At 52.7% G+C, this 10,029-nt stretch overlaps 1 protein-coding gene and 2 long non-coding RNA genes across 4 annotated transcripts in view; 1 reads left to right on the top strand and 2 right to left on the bottom strand.

Annotated features, from left to right (window-relative positions):
- LOC113212298 (uncharacterized) overlaps positions 1 to 10,029 on the top strand; it is a gene marked incomplete at its 3' end in the record, with an annotated part of 43,550 nt that overhangs the window by 10,964 nt on the left and 22,557 nt on the right. The window lies entirely within an intron of this gene.
- LOC127749853 (uncharacterized) lies at positions 2,796 to 3,777 on the bottom strand. Its single transcript, XR_008011388.1, has 2 exons — positions 3,560 to 3,777; positions 2,796 to 3,479 (listed from the first exon to the last, which is right to left on the bottom strand). It is a non-coding gene; the product is annotated as an uncharacterized LOC127749853 (long non-coding RNA).
- LOC127749852 (uncharacterized) lies at positions 5,461 to 10,023 on the bottom strand. Of its 2 annotated transcripts, XR_008011387.1 has the most exons (6): positions 8,534 to 10,023; positions 7,911 to 8,442; positions 7,456 to 7,578; positions 7,089 to 7,354; positions 6,757 to 6,837; positions 5,461 to 6,219 (listed from the first exon to the last, which is right to left on the bottom strand). It is a non-coding gene; the product is annotated as an uncharacterized LOC127749852 (long non-coding RNA). The 2 variants fall into 2 exon arrangements; XR_008011386.1 differs by having other exon boundaries at positions 7,911 to 10,023.

Below are 10,029 nucleotides of genomic sequence, written 5' to 3'. Positions count from 1 at the left end.
GGCGGGGGAAGAGTGAAGTGGTGGTTGTGGGGGCCGGGCCAGGGGCTTACGGTGCCATCCGCGGCGGAGCTCCACGGCCAACACACGCTACCCCGACGACAAAAGGGCTTTGCTCTTTGCAGCAGTCGCGGGGGCCGGGGCCCTGCCTGGCCACGGCCGCGCCGCCCAGGCCAAATCCCCCCGTTCCCCTCCCACTCCTCCCTCTCCTCTGCCCACTTCTCCTTAGGGTCCCCCGGCGCCTCTCGTGTGTATCGCCTCCACCTCTGCCAGGATTCTCCTCTGCCTTTTGCTCGCCAAGGCCGCTTTGTAGGCGACAGAGGTTGCGGTAGTGGGAGTGCAGAGCACAACACCTGGAGTGGAAAGAGGGTGGATGGATAGGGAGGGCCCCGACGATTGCAGCCTTTGAAAGATGGATCAAGCAGGGGACACACTGAAATCCATGTGTAAACAGTAAAAGGCATACACTCTGGAAACCCAAGTCTCACGAGACTGACAAGTTCAGCCAATGCAAGGTCTGATAGCGCCTGATAGTTAGGCCACATTTTGCCTGCAGAGCCTGCGTGTACTGCGGGCCGGCCTACCCACAGTCTCGCGGGCGCCAAGGTCCCGTGATTTACCGAATGAATCGGAGAAAAACGTACGTACTTTCTGGACGACCACTTAGGTCCCCGTGCGAATAGTCAATTCTGCCGCACTCCTGGACCCGGGCAAGAATATCCATCCATTTCGCGAGAACGGGGTTAAACGGCCACCCTGTAGAAGTTGTCTTCAACGCTTACGCCGCGCCGTAAGGGAGAACTCAGCACTGACTCATTCAAAAATTTCCTCGGCCTGCCGACGCGGGTGAGGTGAGGGTGCACAATCGCCCGACTCGCACCGCGCGCACAACAGGACCGCAGCAAGTCGTCTGTTTGTTTGTCCCAATTCATTTGCATCCGCCAATCGATAATTTCCCGTTGTTCTTTCAGCCAGTGATGCTTTTTGTTTCCCCTTTCGCTCCCTGCATGTATGTCGATGCTCGCACTCACAACGAACTCACAAGCACAACACGGCACACACACACACACACATACACAGCTTCACGAGCAGACATTGCTCATCAGCCCTCTCTCATTATGGTGAGGGCTGCTCCTCGACGCTTGGAGGAGACGTGACTTAATAGCGGCCCCCGCCACACCTCGGCCTCTTCCCCCTTCCTTCACCCCTCCCTCCACCCCTCCCTCCACCACGCCTCGCTCGCTCCGCTACAACCCGCCCAGCCGAACTTTACACGGGGCCGGGGTGTAGAATTGGAGAACTTACTCGCACAGAAAGGGGGAGAGGGGGAGACTGAAGGGAAGGCGTGGGCAGTAGGTGAGCTCCCCCCTCCCCCCCAACCTCCCAAACTCAATCCCCTCTCTTGGCGGCTAATCCCCCCTCCCCCTTCCCGTATCCGGCCTGAAAGCAGCCCCTCCCCTCATCACCACACGCCGCTTCCCCTCCGCGGCTTGAACCCCCTAATGTCCTATTGACTTCCCAAATCAAAATGGCTGACACATCTGGTCGGGACGGCCGACAGGCGCAGTGCGAGCGCAGTGCGGGCGCAGGTCAGGGGGGTAGCTGCGGTCACCACAGTCCAGCGGTGGGCCACAGAGCCAGCTGGAGCCGCCCCGACTGGAGCTGCCCGGGGGCTCCGGCGGCCCCAAGCGGGGAGGCCCATATGATCGCGCCGTCTGTTGGGAGGCAGCAGTAAACTTTGTCGTCAAAGCAGCCGAATGGCTTCTTTTCGCAAGTGGTACCCCTACGCGTAACAGAGTCCTCTATACCCCGGCTACACCCTGATGCCGCGGGCAGCAAGCCGCGGGGGTATGCCGAGAAGAGGCACTGACCTTCGCACCCCAACCACCCTCCCCGGTCGGTCCCCCTGACCTGAGTGCCCCACCTGCCTTCGCCTGTCCCAGGGGGCTCTAGGACGTCGGCCTGCACCCCCATCCCCTTCCTCCCCGAGGTTCCCTGGGCTACACTTTTACCCCATCCCTGCGCGACCTTCAGCGAGCGGGAGGAAAATAAAAACATCGCATTGAATAATTTGAGTGAGCCCAACACGCCGTTCTACCCCCTGTACATGACATGCCCCCTCCCCCTTTTCCCCCCTATAGTCCCTAGCTCTGCTAGCTCCACGCACCGGATTATTGCAGACTATTTGTTACCAATACCAGGTGGCTCATTTGCCCCGCCCGCTTTAGTGGTTATCCTGCTGCTCGTACGAGTGCACGGGTGGGTTCATCTGTCATCTCTGAACAAAGCGCCTTACTGTCAGAGCGAGTAAGCAACACGCAAGCTTTACTATTTTGTTGTTTTTGGTGCGTTTTTGGTTTTAACGGTATTTGTTTCCTTTAGACAAGATCTGGAAGTTACGTCTGCCAATAGAAGCAGTAATTTAAAATAATAGGGTAAAAAGTTAAACTACACATAACCACCATGCTTAATGGTGTATTTAACATACGCGGTGGCAGGCGCGGTATAAGGAGGGGGCGATGGGGGTGGGCGATGCACTGTGGGTTGCCAGGTTGCCTACATACAGGGGTTTTGTAGCAAAAATTGCCTACCTTTCAGGCGGCTCACTAGAGACGATGGGGGAGGGGCGATCGCCCCCCCCCCCTTTATACCGCGCCTTGTGGCTTTTGCTTGGCAGTATGAACAAAAGTCTCCCTCCCGACTGTATAGCTCAAGGGTGTGGTTCAGTAGCTTTAGGTTGTTTTAACTTTTATGGGCGCCAAGGGTCACTACAGGACCCTGCTCAGAACTCACAGACATTTTGTGTAATCAATAATATTTATTAGAAGTAATAAACAACAGTGGAGCCAGTGTGGAGATCATATCTAAAAATAATTACATACAAGTAATTAAGGAACTCAGAAACAGAGTTAGTACGGAGTCGATTAAAAATAGAGAGATACTGCATTACTAAAAGTTACGGTTGCTTTTGCTGTTGGAACCTAAGGAGACATAAAACTCACATAGAGTAAACTAAGTTAACGTTGACCAGAATAGATTCTATGGTGGCAGCCTACAAGGCAGAGAGAATAAACGACCTTACTGGGGACAAGCTACTGGAAGAGTGGCACGCAATCTACGAACCACTTGCCTTTCCAGCAACCTGTCCCCAACCAAGGCAAGAAACGCCAATTTAAGGCGAAGAAAATCTGGTCAATTAAATCCGAAACTATTCTCCTTAGGAACCAACAGACAACTTATTTACAAGTACATGACAATTTTATTGATGGTTTAAGTAGCAGGAATTTAGGTAAGTACATAGAAGTACACCTGCATGGAGGCTGGGCACTGGAGGTGGTTACATAGTAAGTAACCTGATGGTCTCCCTGAGGAGACCGACGTTGCTGACCATCATGATGACTGGGCCAGGGCACCCAAGGCGGCTTAGCCCGCCATAGTGTACTTATCAGGCAGTACTAAAAGTGTCAATGACACAAGGCAACCTAAATGCAATGAGAGACACACATGAGCCCACACAGGACACCAGGAGGAACTGTACCATAGAACTGTTGCTACGACTCACCCATGAGGCTTCAAAAGCAAGAAATTGAAGTAAAACTCAGGTCACTCCGGACCATTAACGAGTCAACCGCTAAAACGGTAAAGGTAGGTTGGAGCAAAGTCACAACAGCTGATTGCTCGGATGGCGCTCGGTCAGCAAAGAGACCTCCTCCGCTCCCTCGCCTGCCCAGCTGATCTCTGGTCAGGTGAGGGGGGAGAGGTAGGGAGGAGGGAACTCGAGACAGGCAGGTGACAGCGCCATCTCTCGCCCCCAGCGGCAGACAGCTACTCGTGCAGGAGAGGCTGCCTACCTCCAGGCGCGAGAGTTAGCGTGGGTGGCCTACCCGTCGGGCGTTCCCCGTTACAACCGTAACAGCCTGCGCGGTGGCGGGTGACTTTGAGCTCGGCCCCGCTGCCCAGCCAGTGTAGAGCACACACCGACTCCCTGTACGCGCTACAGCCCTCCTCCCATTCCTCCCTCTTCTTGATGTGACTGATAGCGCACGGCCCGCGCTACCAGGGGGAGGACGCAGCTGAGGTGCGACCGGTGCGACGATGAGCACGCAACTCCACTCCCCACCGAGTGTGTTTCTCAACTGCACTTTAAGACAAAAACTACATCAGCAGTTATACCGTCATACATTACCATACGCAATAAAACTGCAATTATTTTTGCATTGTAAATTGCAGGGTAAGCGGTGACACGAAATTACAGTTTCATACTGTTATAAGAGTCCGACGAACACTTTTACAAAAGTATGGCCTGGCCTAAGGCTTCGTCTATTTTATAGTTTGCAGGGTAGAGAAAAGCTAACGAACAGCCAGGAGCAGCCCTCGCAGCTCCCCTCAGTCGGCCATCAGTCGCAGCCCCCCGTGCTCCGGGTCGGAAGATGAAAAAGGGGCTTGAAGGGATAAATAAATCTGCACGGTGCTCCCGGGGTGTCAGCGGCAAACGGCTCCATAAGGGCCGCCAGGCTCGCGCCACGCCAGGCGCCGCCAAGCCGGCCTAGGCCAGGCCAAATGAGTCTCACCCACCATCCACCATGCTTCTTCAAGGGTAGTTAACAGTTGTGTTTCTTTGGGTTTTTTAAAAAATATATTTCTGCTTGCGTAACGCAAACGACGGCAAGAAAAACGTTATTCGCAAATTAATCCTACTAGCACCCTGTCTGTGATTTTCAAAACATTGCAATAAGTATGCGGGCACTGGCGGCCAGCGTAGCGCCAACGCTCATCGAACGGGCGGCGTTTCTCTTTGCCCGCCCCGCCCCGCCGTGCCACGGGGCCGTCACATCAGGTCGCGTCAGGAGAGAAAAGCGTGGTGCATAATTTACAGGCTGGTGCCACCAGACGGGAGCGCGATGGGGAGGGGCCACGCCACCCCCCGCCTCGCCCCGCCACGCCAGACGCTACCCCTGCTGGACCAGCGGCTCCAGGGCTGGGAGGAGGGGGTCCTCAAGGTGGTGCTGGGGGCAGCCAGCCGGCGGTCGGCCCAGGGAACTACTCGGGCGAGAAACTTTCCTCTTTTATTTTCTCGATAAGTTTCAGCGTAGCGCGTTTACTTCATAAAATCGCTCGTTTTCTCACCCGCGCTCTCCGTTTTAAAAGTCCCCAAGACTGTCTCTACCAAAAAGAAACGTGCCTTCCCCTTTCGCTCTTTCCCTTTAAGAACAGGGTGGGCTCGACTCAAGTGTGGCCACGCAGCGCTCAGCTGCCCCTCCCCCCCCTTTTCCCACTCCCCGACCTGGGCACCCAAGGACCTACCTAACAACCAGTTGCTATAATGGTTCTAGATTTGCTTGGCATAATCTCTTGCAAAGGTCATTGTGTGTTCAATGTATTTATTATATTGCTATTAGTATTTCCTATTTCATGATTTGGTAGCTTTCAGGAATTCCAGGAAGAAACAATCAACTATTGTGATACCTTCATATAATTGTTTTTATTTCTATTCTTACGGAAACCAAAAAGCTGACAGGTTTGGCTTAACAGTGGCACATGGACCACAAAAGACGGACCAACAGCAATCACTTGTGAAGTTACACCAGAACATAAGAGTAGGATTGACCTAATTGGCATATTGATTGCTGAATAGCAAGTAGTGAATTGATTTGAAAAATGCTGAACACCAATAAAACAATTTCATACAAGCACATGTGATGTAATAGTGGAAGCTATTCACAAGTAAGAATACAATTTAGAGCAGTAAATTTTACAGTTGAACTCTTTACTCTGATTAAATGACGCATGATACAGGTGAGCACAGGATGACTAAGATACTCAGAAAATAGTGTCAAGTCATAAAGAAAGATCAGACCTCCTAGATCCCATAAAATTACGAGCTCATGCAAAATACAACCAAAAAGTAATAACCAACACCATATAAACAATAAACTCTATAATGCAAGACAAACAAGATCACAGACTTCCTACACCCCATATAAAATTACAAGAACAACAAACAGGCAATACGGAACCAACATGTAATTACCAACACCATATAAATAAACTACAATGCAAGCAATCAAGGCAGAAATAAGAAGTCATCGTCAAGAGATAGTCTATTGTCAGTACACATGAACAGAGATGAGTGAGTGATTAAAAATATAAATGTTAAATGATGGTCTTGTCATTGAAGTTGAAGGGCTTCCATCTAGTCGTACAGCAATGTTGAAATGCCATCTGGAACATAAATACCAGATTACGAGTTTGAGAAAGAAAAACAAATGTTTGGCCTTGTACTTTCCATACAACAAAATTTCAATAATAGAATTGAACAACTAACTTAGAATAGAAGTAAAATTTTGCATAGTTCGACCATAATGAGCATTGTAAGGTATTACAGCAAATTAAGAAAGGACGCAAGTCTCATATTTAAACTGATTAAAACAATCTCCTCACACTTCCCGTTTCTGGTCGGAACTAATTTTATAAGAAGTGAAACATTAATTTACGCAAAGAACATTCAAATTTAATAAGCTTCTACAATAAAAAATAAGATTTTAGCAAAAGGCAAATGTAAAAAAGTGTATGAGACCCCTTAGAATCGTCACTATTTATCATATTGACATCAGTTATTTGTCACAATTCGTTGCTGCTGCAGCAATGAAATGTGCTGAATGAAACAAAGGTAATTCATTATGATTAAAAACTAAAGGTAACATGTGAATTGGAGTGAAAAGTAGTTCGACAACTGTTATTATGCCAAGATAAACTCACCTTCTTACTGCCCCTTGTGGTCCCCGCGGCAATCCTCTTCTCATCCTCATATGACAGTCCACCTGCACGCAAGCTGCACACCTGTGGGAGGACAAGCAAACTCATTCAATAAACAGAACCTCAAACAAATCTCAGTCCAACTGTTATCAAAATACTTTTCCCTAACGGCAAAACATTTTGAAGAAAATCAATCATTTGCATGAGAGTATGTTGAAGAGGTCTCAGCCTTGCTTTCAGCAAGCTTGCAAACGATTTCTTTCCAATGCAAGCTAATTCTTTGAAACGTTGCAAAGATTATAGTTTGCATGCATTTTACAGTGGGCCTTACATACCAGTTCTTCCTTTTTCCTGCTGCTCGGGATGACAGTACAGACAGCAGCAGCAGGTCCTGGAGGTCCTGTAGTCCACGCCGGCTGCGGGGACTACCTGCTGACCACGGCGGAACTGGAACGGGCCAGGAACGGGCCTGGAACTGGAAAAGTGGCTCGTGGCGAGGCGTCCCGGGCAATCCAAACGGTCCGGGGCGGGGCTGAGGGGCGTGCAGTTGCGGCGGACCGCGGACATGGCACCGACCAGGAGCGCCTCGCACACACGGAGACTGCAAAAGGAACAAAATACATTAAAACGATTTCAAAGTAAAAGCGAGGACGAAAGAAACTAGAACCAGCTAGCAGCCACCTCAGAGGTCAGCATGCCCACCTGCTTGTTGGTGACCAAGAAGGTGCAGGCGAAGCCGTGGTGACACCCTTCTTGATGTCCTCGGGGTGTGTGAGTCGAACGGAGTGGTGCAGCAACTCGATCGTCTCGGTGGCCGGGCCGCAGCTAGCAGCAACATGGGAGAGGAAGAGCGAAACTGTATTAGACTGTTGCCTACGTGCGGTTGGAGGAGTAAGCCATCACTTTGCCCTCGTGGTCTTCCGGTCACAAAGAATCAAACACGCCCGCCAGCCGCAGCCGACGCGCTGCGCCGGGGCGCTGCCACTCGCGGGCCCCGCGGGGGGGAGGGGGGCCTACGGGGGACACCCGCGGAGCCCAGCGAGGGCAGGACCAGCGCGGCGCGCCAGCCAGCAGCCGAGGGGCGGCGTCAGGTCAGGAACCGACCGGGGCCACTGCAAGCGGGCCAAATGTGCAACAATGATGCTTGCGAGACGTACCTGTTGTCTGGAGGGGTTCTCCTGCCGCTCTGAGGTTCAGTTGTCCGCCGGGGCACAGCGGCTGGAACTGGGCCTGCAAAAGAGAAGCGGGTGTAAGGAGCAGCTCACGGGACTACTACATACTGGAACCAACTTACCTTTGTGGCAGCAACAATCTGTGTGCCCCGCGGAAATCCAGCAGCAGCGGGGCGGGGATGAGCAGGCCGACGGTGAGCGGGACGGGGATGAGCAGGGCAGGCCGACGGTGAGCTGGCTGGAGATGAACAGAGTAGGCTGATGGTGAGCTGGCTGGAGATGAGCAGGGCAGGCTGTTGGTGAGCTGGCTGGAGATGAGTTGAGCAGGCCGACGGTGAGCTGGGCGGAGATGAGCAGGGCAGGCTGATTGTGAGCTGGCTGGAGATGAGCAGGGCAGGCTGATGGTGAGCTTGGGCAAGGAGGGATGAGCAGAGTGTGGCGGTGAGCTGGGCGGCACGGTGAACACGACGACGATGAGGAGGGCGTCGGGCGTCTTCACTCGTGTACCGATGATATCCTGCCGATCACAACAACTATCTGGGGTGATCAAAAATAACAAGGCAAAGCCAAACGCATCTCAGTGAAATGGGACCAATTTGATCACTGACCTGACTGTGGATCTTCAGATCATATCTCTTCCAGATTTAAAAGGCAAGACGTCAAACAGAACATTATATCAACGCTAATCGGCCATATTTACCGAAACGGGCCACAAGTGACTTCGCAAAAGATGAGGTTGTTGACGCGTCGCCCCGTCGCCCCATACCCATGTCTGCGCGACTTCCGGTTCTTGCCCTTCAACGCCACGACTTGTGTCAGATTCCCTATCATGTTGAAATGTGTTTCGCTGTAATGTGTTTTGGGGGACGCAGAGAGTGCCATTTTGAAGGTATGCGTTGAAGTACGGCCTACTATGAGTCGACAGCCAAGCCAGCCTGGTCCGACTGGTCCGGCGCGCAGCGGCAGCAGCGGCAGCAGCGGCAGCAGCGACGACGAGTCCAACGGAGACGAAGGGGCAGGCGACACACACAGCTTGAGATCACTTTAACACTGCACTTCACTTCACTTCACTTCACTTCACTTCAAGGCCAAAATGCACGCACTGCGTTCCACATTTACTGTCACACTTTCACTTATTTGGCCACGATGCACTTTGTCGAATGGGCCAGGCCCGGGGCCCGGGGGCCGGCGGGGTAGGAGGGGGAGGGAGGCTGCCGCGACGACGAACACGCCCACGCGGATGACGGGCTCCAACTCCAGCTCGGCGACGGCAGCCGGGTGAGCGCGCGGCGGCACGGCGGCACGGCGGCACGCGGGCCGGACTCGGCGGCGGGGCGAGGACGGCGAGGACGGCGAGGACGGCGAGGACGGCGAGGACCAGAGCCCGGCGGAGTTGTTGGGGACAGGGAGCGCGTCGGGTTTGGTCCAGCTTGACGACGGACAGGCGGCATGGCGAGTTGCACGACCGACGAATCGCGAAGCACGTTGAGGTTGAGAGGGCGACTAGCTCTGCCGGGGCTGGGAGCTGGACAGACTGAGAGATCTCAGCTCAGGCGGGCGGCGGCTCGGCGGCGGCGGTTCAGTGGCGAGGCGGTGGAGAGGGAAGGTGGGGTGGGGTGGGGGGTTCGCAGCAGGCTCTCTCTAGCGGCAGTTGTCAGAGGAGGGATAGTGGACGTCAACGGGGAACCAACGAGATTTGTCAATGAAAATTGACAATGAACATTGACAATGAACATTGACGATGAACATTGACAATGAACATTGACGATGAAAACTCGGGCGGCCCGATGCAGCAGGCCTAAATACAGTATAGTGTATTTCGACTAACGGAGGAAGAATAATAGCGGGTAGAACATGATGGTTCCTGATTGGCCGAGCGCCTACCCCCACTACCGGCGTGGCGTAGAGGCGGGAAGCTCTCGGCCAATCGGTAAGGTTTATGTTCTCGGTTCTGCCCGCTGTTCTTCCTCCGTTAGTCGAAATACACTATTTAGGCAGACAACTTAAAAGTTGCAGGAACAAACATCTACTCTGTCAACTCAAAAATGTACATTGTCTACAGTCAAGAGAGTAGACTATGTGCACATTTGAGTTGATAGAGTAC

The sequence above is a fragment of the Frankliniella occidentalis genome, unplaced genomic scaffold, assembly GCF_000697945.3.
Source record: "Frankliniella occidentalis isolate FOCC.00 unplaced genomic scaffold, Focc_3.1 Scaffold100, whole genome shotgun sequence".
NCBI lineage: Eukaryota > Metazoa > Arthropoda > Insecta > Thysanoptera > Thripidae > Frankliniella > Frankliniella occidentalis.
Note: the sequence above shows the minus strand (reverse complement) of the source record. Positions and strands in the feature narration are given on the sequence as shown.